Genomic DNA, 15365 nt, shown 5'->3' with positions numbered 1-15365 from the left:
TCCTGATTTCACTAACACTTCAAAAACATTTCGCTGTTTAAATACTTTGCACTACCACTATAAACTATAAAACTTCATTGACACAAACACCCACTTCACGTACCCAATACACTTCACACTTCACTGACACAACACACTTCTTCACTGATACAATACTTCAAATAAAACATCCATTACACCATTTAAGTGTGGCATTACAGCCCGTGAAGGGCCTAGACCGACCAGCCGGCTGCTGGCCTCACGCCCACATGCCGAAAAAGAGGTGGACGATCATCCAACCAGAATGGAGGTATCGTGTGGTTAGCACGATGATCCCACAGCCATTATAGCTGGTATTCGCAACCGGATTTCGCTACCTATCCTAGCTCCCCAAGTGCATCACGATGCTGGGTGAGCACCGGTCCCATACACTGGCCGAAATTTCATGAGAAAATGTCTTCCCTCACACCATTTAAGTAGTGTGTAAAATATACTACAGTCTATTAGGAAAGTCCTGAAGCCTGTAAGATTACGCGTTAAATTTAAATATAGCGAACTTAAGGAATTACACAATAACTGTGAGTGTTTGACGAAAACGGATTTCATTTTTGCAGAGAGTATGAAAAAGTCATTCAAAATTACTCTTCGCCAAGTAAAACGCCAAAACATGGCAATCCTGTGTTATTCTTATTAATATACATGCGATCCGCCACTGTGTTAATTGGATCCGCCACTGCCCTGCCGACTGTTTCTTAAAAGCGGTACAAGTCTATTACCGGAACCTGAGCGTAATTACCGGGTGCCTGAGACTTGCTGATTGCTTTCAGAGCCTGGTGATTTGTCTCTGTCGCCGCAGCGTATTGGCAGCCCTGCTAATTGCACACAATACGCCGCCTGCTAGACATGGTTCTAACTCTCAGCTTTCCTTCACTTGAAGTCGTCGCCTCCTTATCTTACTTAACACAGAGCTCAAACTTTCGCCTCGTTGCACGCTCAGTGTTACGCCGTAGTAAACAGGAATTTTTAATTGACTATTAAACTTTTTTTCCTTCTCTTCTTTCTTTGCAGAGTTTACGTTTTTATCGTGCGTTTTAAAGGAAGGCCATCGCAGAGTACACAATAGAAGCCTGCAAAGGTGAGTACAGTGATTGAACTCGACTTTTTGTTACCCTCCTATTTAGTAATTTATGTTTTAAACTAAGATATCGTTAAAAAAGGCAATTTGGAAGCTTGTAAAACCGAAATCGAGCGTGTCGTGAGCATAACTTTATTCCAGCGGTGGCGAAAGGCCATGGTGCGCCGAGCCACTGTGTAAGCTGCAACGTGCATAGCACCTATGGAGGGAGGCGGACAACCGAAGGGGAAGTTGTTTAGGACGTGTAACGAAGAAAGAAATGAACAAGAAAACATAGGACACATTATCACAACCTAAAATTAACTGTCTTCAGAATGTCTCTGCGACAAAGTTTCAAAATCAGGAATTATGTCACTTACTGCCAATCGTAGTTGATCACGAAGGTATTTGTCTGTCAGCCGTGATCTAAATTTGGTTTTTACTATTTTCATTGTTGAAAATAATTTTTCACAAACGTAAGTTACAGCGAACATGGCTTCAACAGAGCAAGCGAAAGAACGAAGCTTCAAATATTTATTTTTTTTCCAAAGATTTGAAAAGTTCAATATCTGTCAAGTCCTTACATCTAGCTTTCATTTAACATCACATTGTAAATATGTGAATTTAAATTGAAGATCTAACCGCATTATTCGTACATCTGCTGAAAAAGGATCGACGTACAGCGATGATGATGATGATGATGATGATAATAACAACAACAACACTTAACCTTTTAATGTTTCATCAGTAACATGTAGTAACTTAGAATGACGTTTTATGTTATACAACCGTTTTCCTAGTAATATTTGTGAACAAATCATACATTTAATATTTTCATCATATTGTAAGCAAAAGAATGCATCCTCCCATCCTACTTGAAACTTTCGTTTTTTATAGAGGTACATGGTTTCGAGAGAGATATTGCGACGATACGCCACTCGCAGGTCAGAGACAAATACAAATAGAACGGAGTTTGACTCCAGTGAGTAAGAGGGTGGGGGTTGTAGGTAGGAAGTGAGAGAAAAGCACTGCGAGCCACAATGTGCTCGTGAGTCGCATTTTCGCCGCGGCTGCTTTATTCTGTAGAAGAAGGGACTAAACGCTCAAGATACATTGAGGAACTTACGCGATGGGAAAGGTACGTGCGCCTGGATTTTTCTGACCTTATAAGTAGAACCCTGCTTTCTGTTACCTGAAGAATTCGAGCAACAGCAACAGTGTAGGTATGTACGAAGTATAGCGCAGCGTCAGGTCTGCTGTTTATCGAACATGTCAAAACAAAACAAAGCTAGGCGGTTGAAAATTATTTATTTAATCTGACAGGATTAAGGCCATGAGGCCTTCTCTTCCATCCTACCAAATAGCACACATAAATACAAAAAAGAAATATAAACGCTGATGAAAATAATACAAATTAAATTAAAGCCCTATAGAGGGTCAACAGGGTCAAAAGAACACTATAGAACTCTCATCGAGCTAATATAAGAAAAAAAGAAAGAAAAACAGAGATAACAATGATGATAGTGATAATTTATAATAATAATAATAATAATAATAATAATAATAATAGGTCCACACCTGTGGAGTAACGGTCAGCGCGTCTGGCCGCCAAACCAGGTGGCCCGGGTTCGATTCCCGGTCGGGGCAAGTTACCTGGTTGAGGTTTTTTCCGGGGTTTTCCCTCAACCCAATAGGAGGAAATGCTGGGTAACTTTCGGTGCTGGACCCCGGACTTATTTCACCGGCATTATCACCATCTCATTAAGACGCTAAATAACCAAAGATGTTGATAAAGCGTCGTAAAATAACCTAATAATAATAATAATAATAATAATAATAATAAATATATTAGGGGGAGTCGGGTAGTATCGGACAGTGCATTTTTTTCATCTACCACCATATGGTAGTACCTGAATGACATGGTTACGTTTCTCTGTGCGACATCACAGAAACGTAACCATGTCAATCAGGTACTATCATCGTGTGGTAGATGAAAGAAACTTACTGTCCGATATTACCCGATGTCCGATACTACCCGACTCTCCCCTACATATTGATTGTCAATTTTACTATACGTGATGAGTTAAGCCGAAGTTGCACAACCTGACAGGTGTTCAACAAGCAATTCCATGAACTAGAATGTGATTTTTAAAGTTAAATTTGAATTTTGATATTGTCCAACAGTCTCTGACATGGTCAGGGAGAGAGTTTCAGAGGCGTGGAATATATATGCTGAAAGATGATGAGTAGAAGGATGTTCTGTGCAGAGGAATAGAGAGAAGGTACATGTTCCGGGTTCGAGGTAGTGAAAGGTAAACAAAACGAGATGCTAGGTAAGAGGATGTGGAGGTGTGGATGATTTTAAATAGTAATAAGAGGAAGTTGAAGAATTTTCTTTCTTTAAGTGGATTCCAAGACAATAATTCTAGTGACGGTGTTACATGATCAAATTTTCTAATGTTACAAACGAAACGAACGCAGATATTGTGAACACGCTGTAGTCTATGGGCAAGATCAGTATTTAGATTCGTGAATAGAGAATCGAAGTGGGGCATCACTAAAGTTTGGATCAGGTTCTTTTTAAGGCTGAGAGGTAAAACTTCAGTTAAGTGTCTGAGGGAATGAATTATCGAAAAAGTTTACTTACATATGTAAGTCACTTGACTTTGAAAATTTAAATTTGAATCTAAATATACCCCTACATTTTTTATTGTCTTACTATATGTAATTGTGGTATTATATATTTTTGTATTTGATGCAGTGGCTAGATAAATTTTATTTAATGCTCGTTGGTGGCCCATTATTATAGCTTGTGATTTGTCTGAATTTAGTCTAAGTCCAAATTTTTGCGCCAATTGAGCTACAGATGCTAGATCTTCATTAATTCTTATCACAGAGTCATTGATTGTACAAGTTCGGGAATGAATGTAAAGTTGTAATTCGTCAGCGTATAGGTGGTGTTTAGTATATTTTAATATCTTTGTTACGTCATTTATGTAAAGCGTAAAAAGTAATGGCCCAAGAACCGAGCCCTGAGGGATTCCACGCTTGACGGTACGCCAATTGGAAGAATGACCACCTTCTGATACACATTGTTGGCGTTCGCGAAGGTAGGAATCGAACCATTTAGTGTTCCAATAGAAGAATTTGGTAGCGATCCCTTCATTAGGAAAGAAGAAAACAAGAAAAACTCTATCCCTGCAGCGTTCTTGTGAAATTTCTGACCATCTCACAAGTACGCAAGGATTTAGAAGTAGTTCGATTAAAACAAAAAGTGGGCTAAGTGCGCAGATTTTTCCCCTATCCCCTATCCAAGTAGTATAATACAGCCACTTCCTACCGAGCAAATATGGAATTCGAGGCAACTTTCCGGTTATTAATTTTTAAGGTTTTATAGAGATATAAAGTTCACGTTTACCAATTTTTCCGCACATATCTACTGTCAGAATCTGAAACGCTTCTTTGTAAACAGCCTGTGTAGCGCTGTACTCATATGTTGTACAATCAATTTAATATGTAAATATTGTATAAGCCTTTTAATTAGTCGTCTAAGCTTTTATATAAACAGTTGGGCTTTTAATTCTCCATTACCAGATTTGATCTGCACTGATCGATCCGCTCTCATTTGGTATTACGCATTGAGGAGATGGAATGTACAGCCTGGGGAGGAAAATAATTTTTATTTCTGACATGCTAGGCAACCGTCTTCTGTTTCTTCATAACATACCTGTTTTTTTGCACGTAGTCCAGTTTATCTGTGCATAACTACTGAGTGTTCATTTCAAAGTGTGTCATGACGTCACTGTTGTGAGTCAGCGATTTGAAGCGAGTTTCAGCTTTTATGTCAGAGAAGTTGCTTATTAATCAAGGCGTTCAATCTGAACTTGAGAACATGTACGGTATAACTTGAACGTCGTAGCAACAGATGGCGGTCTGTACTGTCTGTGTGCTACCATAACCTCTTTCGAACTGTGTTTTGCACGGACAAGTCGTACGCAGGGTATTTATTATCATCGGTTGCGTACGGCAACATTCCACAATACAAATCAAATGCTCTGTGTCCATGTTGTCCATGTCAACAAATATGTAAGTAATCGTCTTAACCCTCTCTCCATATATCCCGACAGTAAGAAAAAACCCACCTCAGTTCATGTTTCCAAACAGTTCACATTCCTGCCACTACCGGCGTTACCGTACATATCGGTATGTACTCTCCTAGATCATGTTATATGTATGATCTAGGGTACTCTTCAGAATGAACGTCGTACTTGCTAGGCAACTTCTCTGACACATAGGTTATACACCTCTGCGGAAGTGTAGGAAGATTGAATTCTCTAGGCTCATCGACTAGCCACATGACGGCATACAGCGAGCCATGACACACTTTGAACTGAACATCCACTGTTTGACTTAGCCAGATTTCTTGAATTTTCCGTAGGTTTGTCTGAAAATCAACTAGTTAATCCTTTGATCTTAAATTATTTTGTTGGCCACAAAATCAGTCTATATGCTGAAAAAGATCTCTCAACGTATACTGATGTGACTGGAGCCATCCTGGCTACATAAGAATCATTCTATTAGTAGTGAAAGCAGGAAATTCTGCTACCCAATGACTATATAAAGAAGCGTTCGGGGTTTTCAATTTTGGAATTTTTCACCATACAACAGTATCCTCACCAAGACAATCCTAGACTGACCGCGTACTTCGTGTTCAAAACACAGTGCTGGAGTCAGAAGGACAAGGTCGATTCCGGAGTAAGCAAAACAACAATGCTGCATTGCAACAGTGAATCCCATATCTATGGCTAGTATAAGAACTGCAATTTCCTTAGTTTCGAACGCAGAAATAAATGCAGTATTGTTGAGTGAGTTGTCATATAAAGAAAAAAGGCAAAAAGTACATATAAAAGCAAAAAAATGACAAAATAGTACATATTATAACAAAAAGGCGTTAACGGCAAAAAAAGGCAAGATCAAACTTCTTCTGCAGAGACCGGAACTTTGGCAGAATGCCTTTTTAAATGTATTAAATCTATCTTCATTTTGAAAGTAAATCTGTACGAATTATACCTTTGTGATTGAAACGTCACAGTTTTATGTTGCCCTTTTCTGCCTTTTTTAATATAAATGCTCAATCTACAAAATAAATGCTTTTTTGCCTTTATTTGATTATTTATCTATTATTTATTAATGTATTATTAAAAATTGCCTAAGGTATATTTTAATTTATTTCTATAACCTCTACAATGAAAGTCACTTCACCGAATGTATATTATTGTCTTTCAGTCAGTTCATTTTCTCTTTGCAACAATGAGTGCTGCCGTGCAAATATGTATAACAGTAAGCGTTTTAATTATTACTTGTGTTTATTTGACAAGGCAGCAATGAGTGCGGGTCTAACGTTATTTTAACGGTTATTTTTCTTTCAGTTTTCATTGCGACGTTGTTGTAGCTAGCTAAATATTTCATATCGCAACATATCAGTACAACCAAACACAAAAATGCACTTTCCAAGGCTACTGGGAAGATTTCTTTGCTTCCAACAGTAATTGCAACATCGAGTCGAAAATCTCAATTTGCATTCGACTTATGTAAAGCTTTTCTTGCTGCCGAAATTCCATTGTGGAAAGTGCAAGGTTGTGGGTCTAGTGCAAGGTTTTTGTAATTGCCTTTTATTGCGTATTTTAGCTATTTATAATGTCTTTTTGCCTGCCTATTTTAGTTATTTATGATGCCTTTTTGCCTGCCTATTTTAATGATTCATAATGCCTCAATTTCCGGTCTCTGTTCACCAGAATGCTTCATTCTCATGATTCGTGCACATTTACTAAAAGCCTTTAAATATGAACATTCAAATAAAATAGGCATTTTCCTGAACATCCGATGTCTAATCTTTTTAATGAATGGAGAATAGAGAACGCTTTCTTAAATATATTTTTTATATGTGTATCCCAATTGAGATTACATTCGAAATGTCAAGCTTCTTCTTCTTCTTCTTCTCCAGTAGGTGCTACAACTTCGTCGAAGTTTTGACCTTCTCAATTAATTTACGCCATTCTTTTTTGTTATGAACAAGATTTGGCCAATTCTTTACATTCAGTGTTTTCAAATCGTTGGTTATGTTTTCCTTCCATCTACTTTCTGGTCTTCCTTTTGCTCTTTTACTGATGGGGTTCCATTTATATATTTTCTTAACTGTTTTTCCTTCGTCCATACGATTGATATGGCCAAACCATGTCATCCTTTGCACTTTGATATGGTTTACTATGTGTTGGTTTTGTATTAAAATATTTAACTCTTTATTATTTCTAATTCTCCACTCATCGTTTGCATCTTTTATTGGGCCAAATATCCTTCGTAATATTTTCCTTTAAAAAACCAGGAGCTTTTGCTTAGACAATTCAGTTAGGGTTCAGGTTTCACTTGCATTATTGGTCTTATTACTGTTAAATATAGTCTTACTTTGCTTGTTTGGATGCGTATTTGCTTTTGAATAGTTTGAGATTTGCAAAGTATGCTTTATTTGCCGTAACAATTATATTGTTTATTTCTTTCTCGATGATGTTTTCGTTGTTTACTATTGATTCCAAGTATTTGAAGGATTTTACTCCTTCAAAAATAGTGTTATCCATCTGGTTCATTATGTTTGGCTGAACATTTAAAAAATGTTGTTTTCTTTGCATTTATGATTAATCCATATTGTGCTGATTCTTCCATTAAAGTTTCGAGCTTTTCAATTAATGCTCTCTTTGATCTTGCTATTAGTAGTATATCGTCTGCATATGCTGTACATTGTACCAATCTTGTGCTTGTATTACCTCTAATCTCTAGTTGTTTGATTGTCAAGTCCACCACTAGTATGAAAAGGGTTGCAGAAAACGGATCTCCTTGTTTAACTCCTCTGTTAATTTGAAACTGTCAATTAGTTTGTTATTTATTTTAACTTACTGTCAAGCTAAATGGGATAATTGTTTCATTGTTTCACAGGTGGAATATCCAGATCGTTGACATCATGAATTCTTGTTTCACAATAGTAGGATTTTGTCGCTCGTACGTATAAAACGTCAGGTTCGGTGTTAATGGAAACATAACGCGAAGATGAGCAGAAAATCGTCAACACATTTCATTTCGCAGCGTGGTACACATCACGTCAGCGTGATGCAGAACAGTGCTCACAGATGCGGCAGCTTCCGGTGTGTGTGGTTCATACCACGTGGTCAGCGATGAGTGATGCCGCTGGGTAAAAACGGTCCTCTATGCTGGCTGGCGTTTCAGCGCTGCCGTTTAAACCTTAGTTCCATTCTCGCTAGATAAATTTATCTACAGTTAATAGACTTACTTACTTACTTACTCACGTACTTACTTACTTACTTACTTACTCACTTACGTACTCACTTACTTACTTACTCACTTACTTACTCACTTACTTACACACTTACTTACTCACTTACTTACTTATTCACTCACTTACTTACTCACTTACTTAATTACTTACTCACTTACTTACTCACTCACTCACTTACTTACTTACTCCCTTACTTATTACTTACTCACTTACTTACTCACTTACTTACTTACTTACTCACTTACTTACTTACTTACTTACTCACTCACTCACTCACTTACTCACTCACTTACTCACTTACTTACTGGCTTTTAAGGAACCCGGAGGTTCATTGCCGCCCTCACATAAGCCCGCCATTGGTCTCTATCCTGAGCAAGATTAATCCAGTCTCTATCATCATATCTCACCTCCCTCAAATCCATGTTAATATTATCTTCCCATCTACGTCTCGGCCTCCCTAAAGGTCTTTTTCCCTCCGGCCTCCCAATTAACACTCTATATGCATTTCAGGATTCGCCCATACGTACTACATGCCCTGCCCATCTCAAACGTCTGAATTTAATGTTCCTAATTATGTCAGGTACAATGCGTGCAGTTCTGTGTTGTATAACTTTCTCCATTCTCCTGTAACTTCATCCCTCTTAGCCCCAAACATTTTCCTAAGAACCTTATTCTCAAACACTGTTTTTTTTATTCTGTACTGCCTTAAGACGGACCATGCCATGGTAACTCAAACTAGACGTGCTTGTATACTGTCGTATAGGTCATGACGACTACAAACCCAGAGGAACGGCATTCGATTACTGCAGCGGTGACCAAACTCGAGCTGCAGTGACAGCCTAAGAAGTAAGCAGACGGAGGAAAGGTACTTGGCGTGAAAACTGCAACCAGTGGTGGTTCCTGTACTAACATCTTGATCAATTCCGCGGATAAAAATCTCAAGCTTTGCTGTATCAGTAATGTCACTGCTGTCATCAAGAGCCAGTGAATAATATACGATTTTTCTTGTTTCTTTTTTTAACCATCCTCTTGAATATAATCAGGAATTTTCTAAATTCTTCTCTCGATACTTGGTCGAGAAATTCGTAGTTTTTCAAAATTAAAAACTTGTTATGGACAAGTTATTTAAGCTATTTTTAATCATTACTCTTTTGAGAAATTCTATTAAAAGGCTTTAGAGCACGAGACATTTCAAACCCCATTAGGTAGCTGACTTCTTACATTTATTTATGTCATCTTTCTCTTCCTGGCTATGATTTAAGACATGTCAATTCCTGGCGTTTAACAGTTCGTTGGCACATAATATTGAATCAGTTTTTCAACAATATTATTATTAAATGAATAGCTAATAAATAGTTACCCTGATCTAAAGATTAAGGGGACATTCAACTATATTTTGGAACTTTTTTTTTTCTATTTGACCAATCTTTTTCAAATTTGGAGAAAAAGTTTAATATACACATGGAAAGTAACATGCAAAATCTCAGCTCATTAGATCCAATACTTTTCAAAATAAAAAATATTTCAATTTTTAATCAATCATTAATTGAAATTTCACTTTTAATTATCATTTTTTATTTTTTGGCTTTGTGCATTTGACTGTCACTTCTCAATGAATAGGGGAAGAATTCTGCATATTGATTTAGTCCTGTCACGTAAATTAGTGTAGAAATTTAATTTTTCATTTCTATGACACTTTTTCTGCAATTTTTAAGTTGAGTGTCCCCTTAAGAAGATTAAAACTGAGATAAAACCTAACAATTTTATCCTTCTAGGGAGAAGATCTAAAAACATCAATATTCATGCCGGTACGGAAGAATTATAGAAACGCATATTTAGTGGTCAGTAATAATAATAATAATAATAATAATAATAATAATAATAATAATAATAATAAATTATTCAGCGTGGCATTTAATGTTGCTATAGACTCCTAATTGAACCGTTGAGCAAAGTAAACATATTACATTTTGTCCGACAGAACAACAAAAAAGTTCTCCTTTTCATTCTTTACGAAACCACCTCTTACAGCCTGTAGAGACAGAGTATGTAGAGCGACATGATACAACCACTGCTTGCCTTCAGTACGTGAATGAAACACGCAGCAATGTGCAGGAAACTCCTCGTACCCGTTTGAATGTGTGTGATTACACGATGTAATCACGACACCCGCTTTGGTCACCGCTGGATCACTGAAGGAAAGTGGAAATATATCTTCGGTTAGAAGGGTGTAAGTCACAAATTGTTGGTTTGAGTTATGACATGACATCTATGTGAATACAAAAATGTATTTCTTCAGATGTTATAAAGGGCATATGCCTATCTTCTTGCGTAATCTTATGGAGCATTTTGGCTCCAGTTGTGATGAATTTTATTCGTTGTACGTTATTCTGATATTATATGCGAATTTTTAGATCTTTTGAAGCCTTTAACTTCCAGTATACATTACTTGTTGTTCATATTTGATTATATATATTTTGTACTATTATTATTATTATTATTATTAATTACATATTGTATTGTATTGTGATCAAGGATGAGAATGGTGACTTGCTTGCAGACTCTCCATCAATCCTAAACAGATGGAAAAACTATTTTGCGCAACTACTAAATGTACATAGGCCAAATAGAAATGATCGGGACGAAATTGAAATACAAACTGCTGAGCCATTTATACCCGAACCCACGCTTTCAGAAGTCGAAATTGCGATAGAAAATCTTAAAAAGTACAAGTCTCCAGGTATCGATCAAATTCCAGCAGAATTAATACAAGAGGGTGGAAGTGCATTATATAGCGAAATTTATAAACTTGTACTTGCTATTTGGGTAAAGGAAATTGTACCAGAACAATGGAAGGAGTCCATAATTGTACCTATTTTTAAAAAGGGGGACAAAACCAACTGTGGTAACTTTCGAGGAATATCACTTTTGTTGACGTCGTACAAAATTTTGTCCAATATTCTTCTGAGAAGATTAACTCCGTACGTAGATGAAATTATTGGGGATCATCAGTGCGGTTTTCGGCGTAATAGATCGACTATTGATCAGATTTTTTGTATTCGACAGATAATGGAGAAAAAATGGGAGTATAAGGGTACAGTACATCAGTTATTCATAGATTTCAAAAAGGCTTATGACTCGGTTAAGAGGGAAGTATTATATGATATTCTTATTGAATTTGGTATTCCCAAGAAACTAGTTCGATTAATTAAAATGTGTCTCAGTGAAACATACAGCAGAGTCCGTATAGGTCAGTTTGTATCTGATGCTTTTCCCATTCACTGCGGGCTAAAGCAGGGAGATGCACTATCACCTTTACTTTTTAACTTCGCTCTAGAATATGCCATTAGGAAAGTTCAGGATAACAGGCAGGGTTTGGAATTGAACGGGTTACATCAGCTTCTTGTCTATGCGGATGACGTGAATATGTTAGGAGAAAATACACAAACGATTAGGGAAAACACGGAAATTTTACTTGAAGCAAGTAGAGCGATCGGTTTGGAAGTAAATCCCGAAAAGACAAAGTGTATGATTATGTCGCGTGACCAGAATATTGTACGAAATGGAAATATAAAAATTAGAGATTTATCCTTCGAAGAGTTGGAAAAATTCAAATATCTTGGAGCAACAGTAACAATTATAAATGACACTCGGGAGGAAATTAAACGTAGAATAAATATGGGAAATGCGCGTTATTATTCGGTTGAGAAGCTCTTATCATCCAGTCTGCTGTCCAAAAATCTGAAAGGAAGAATTTATAAAACAGTTATATTACCGGTTCTTCTGTATGGTTGTCAAACTTGGATTCTCACTTTGAGAGAGGAACATAGGTTCAGGGTGTTTGAGAATAAGGTGCTAAGGAAAATATTTGGGGCTAAGCGGGATGAAGTTACAGGAGAATGGAGAAAGTTACACAACACAGAACTGCACGCATTGTATTCTTCACCTGACATAATTAGAAACATTAAATCCAGACGTTTGAGATGGGCAGGGCATGTAGCACGTATGGGCGAATCCAGAAATGCATATAGAGTGTTAGTTGGGAGACCGGAGGGAAAAAGACCTTTAGGGAGGCCGAGACGTAGATGGGAGGATAATATTAAAATGGATTTGAGGGAAGTGGGGTATGATGATAGAGACGGGATTAATCTTGCACAGGATAGGGACCGCTGGCGGGCTTATGTGAGGGAGGCAATGAACCTTCGGGTTCCTTAAAAGCCATTTGTAAGTAAGTAAGTACATATTGTATTATTTCAGGAAGAAAACAACTACTGGTTCGGACATTGGTTAATCGACAGTGCCTTGTTTGACTTATTGCGTTCGTAGGCGGTACTCTGCTAGACATTTGTTTTGACAAGCCCCGAGCAGGGGACAGTAGTGGGGTGCATTCGGTTTGTTTACACTCCGTCAGCTACAGGAAGATTCGAAATATCGACGCATATTTCAGTTATAAATTGGACTGTCATTTTCTGTGCTAGGCTAATTTTTTTTCACGATCCAATACAAGCCACTGAATGTAAAATATCTTGTTCTCATATTATCCAGACATAGTCATCTGAAGGTTCCTTATGCATTGGGATAGTGGTTCGATACCAAGCAAGTTCTTGTGAGAAGTTTAGTGAACAATATGACAGTTTGACAGTTGGGAGAGGATTTTCACAGAAATATTCAGATTCCCTTAATGTTTTCTTTCCACCATTGATCCATTTGCGTTGGAATTTTAATTTGAGAGCAGTTGAATGCTGCTGAATTTGGGAAGAAATGTAAGATAAAAGATATGATAGCATAAATATGTTTTGTCTAATTAAATTAGAGGTTATTAATATGTAAAGTGGTAAATAAAACGAACCAAATAAACATTGAGAACGTCTGTGAACATGTTACGTGTCTTTTGTAGCCAAATGATGTCACTCGGAAGAACATAGGCTGCATCAAATTGGAACAATGCAAATATCATCACCATGAATAGTTTCAATAGTGATAATTTATAGTGTGTTCTATAGTGTCAGTGAAATGTGTTACATAGACAGTTTTGTGTTATATAGTGTCAGTGAAATGCGTTCTAAAGTGTCAGTGAAATGTGTTATATAGTGTCAGTGAAATGTGTTTTAAAGCGTCAGTGAAATGTGTTATATAGTGTGAGTGAAATGTGTTCTAAAGTGTCAGTGAAATGTGTTATATAGTGTGAGTGAAATGTGTTCTAAAGTGTCAGTGAAATATGTTATATAGTGTCGGTGAAATGTGTTCTAAAGTGTCAGTGAAATGTGTTATATAGTGTCAGTGAAATGTGTTCTAAAGTGTCAGTGGAATGTGTTCTAAAGTGTCAGTGGAATGTGTTCTAAAGTGTCAGTGAAATGTGTTCTAAAGTGTCAGTGAAATGTGTTATATAGTGTCAGTGAAATGTGTTCTAAAGTGTCAGTGGAATGTGTCATAGTGCCAGTGCAGTGAGTGAGATGAGAGTGAAGTGATAGGTTATCAGTATCAATGTGAAACTTATGTAGGGTCTATGCATATGTGGGTTGTAATAGGAAATTAGGTTCACTTATTAATTAGGTTATTTTATGTATTATTATTAATGTAATTATTGTGTATTATTTGTATTGTGTATTTTTTTTTACTGTGTGTAATTAAGTTACCACTGCCACCGGGTGTTTGCCCACTTGCAGTGTAAATAAATACATTACATTACCAGAAACAACACCAGCTTGAACACCAATTTCATTACTATTATCAGAAACATGAGCTTAATCATTAATTTCGTCACCATTCATAGAAAAAACGTTAACTATGCGACATTTTTCATCACCATTACGAGAATTAACGTCAACTTTACTACAAATTTCACCACCATTGTCAGAAACAACAATACCAATTGCATCACTGTTATCAGAAACAACGCAGAAGCTTTTCACATATTTTGTCACCATTACCACAATGTCGGACAACTTTATCAATTATTTCATCTCCATTACAACAATATCGAACACCAACTTTACCACATACTTCATCACCATTACCAGAAAAAAAACATTACCGTAATGTCTAATACCAACTTTACTACTAATTTCATCAACGTTACCGCAATATCGAACAACTCTACCACAAATTTCATCACCATTACAACAATATCGAACACCAACATTACCACGAAATTCATCAACGTTACCACAATATCTAACACCAACTTTATCACGAATTTCATCAACGTTACTATAATATCGAGCAGCTTTACCACATATTTCATCATCATTGCCAGAAACAACACCAACTTTACGAGAAATTTCATCACCATTACAACAATATCGAAAACCAACTTTACCACATATTTCATCACCATTACCACAATACCTAACACCAACTTTACCACAAATTTCATCAACGTTACCACAATATCGAACAGCTTTACCACATATTTCATCATTGCCAGAAACAACACCAACTTCACGAGAAATTTCATCACAATTACAACAATATCGAAAACCAACTTTACCACATATTTCATCACCATTACCACAATACCTAACACCAACTTTACCACGAATTTCATTAAAGTTACCACAATATCGAACAGCTTTACCACATATTTCATCATTGCCAGAAACAACACCAACTTTACGACAAATTTCATCACCATTACAACAATATCGAACACCAACTTTACCACATATTTCATCACCATTACCGCAATATCTAACACCAACTTTACCACGAATTTCATCAACGTTACCATAATATCGAGCAGCTTTACCACATATTTCATCATCATTGCCAGAAACAATACCAACTTCACGAGAAATTTCATCACCATTACAACAATATCGAACACCAACTTTACCACATATTTCATCACCATTACCACAATACCTAACACCAACTTTACCACAAATTTCATCAACGTTACTACAATATCGAACAGCTTTACCACAT

General features: G+C 36.7%; 1 protein-coding gene across 1 annotated transcript in view; it reads left to right on the top strand.

Annotated features, from left to right (window-relative positions):
- Positions 1–1040: 1040 nt before the first annotated feature.
- Con (connectin) overlaps positions 1041–15365 on the top strand; it is a 1055959-nt gene continuing 1041634 nt past the window's right edge. The window contains exon 1 of the mRNA XM_069839240.1: positions 1041–1114. The gene's annotated coding sequence lies outside the window, so the exon portion shown is untranslated. The remainder of the gene's footprint in view (positions 1115–15365) is intronic.

Source organism: Periplaneta americana, chromosome 1 (assembly GCF_040183065.1).
Source record: "Periplaneta americana isolate PAMFEO1 chromosome 1, P.americana_PAMFEO1_priV1, whole genome shotgun sequence".
NCBI classification, from domain to species: domain Eukaryota; kingdom Metazoa; phylum Arthropoda; class Insecta; order Blattodea; family Blattidae; genus Periplaneta; species Periplaneta americana.
This window is presented reverse-complemented; position numbering and strand designations above follow the sequence as displayed.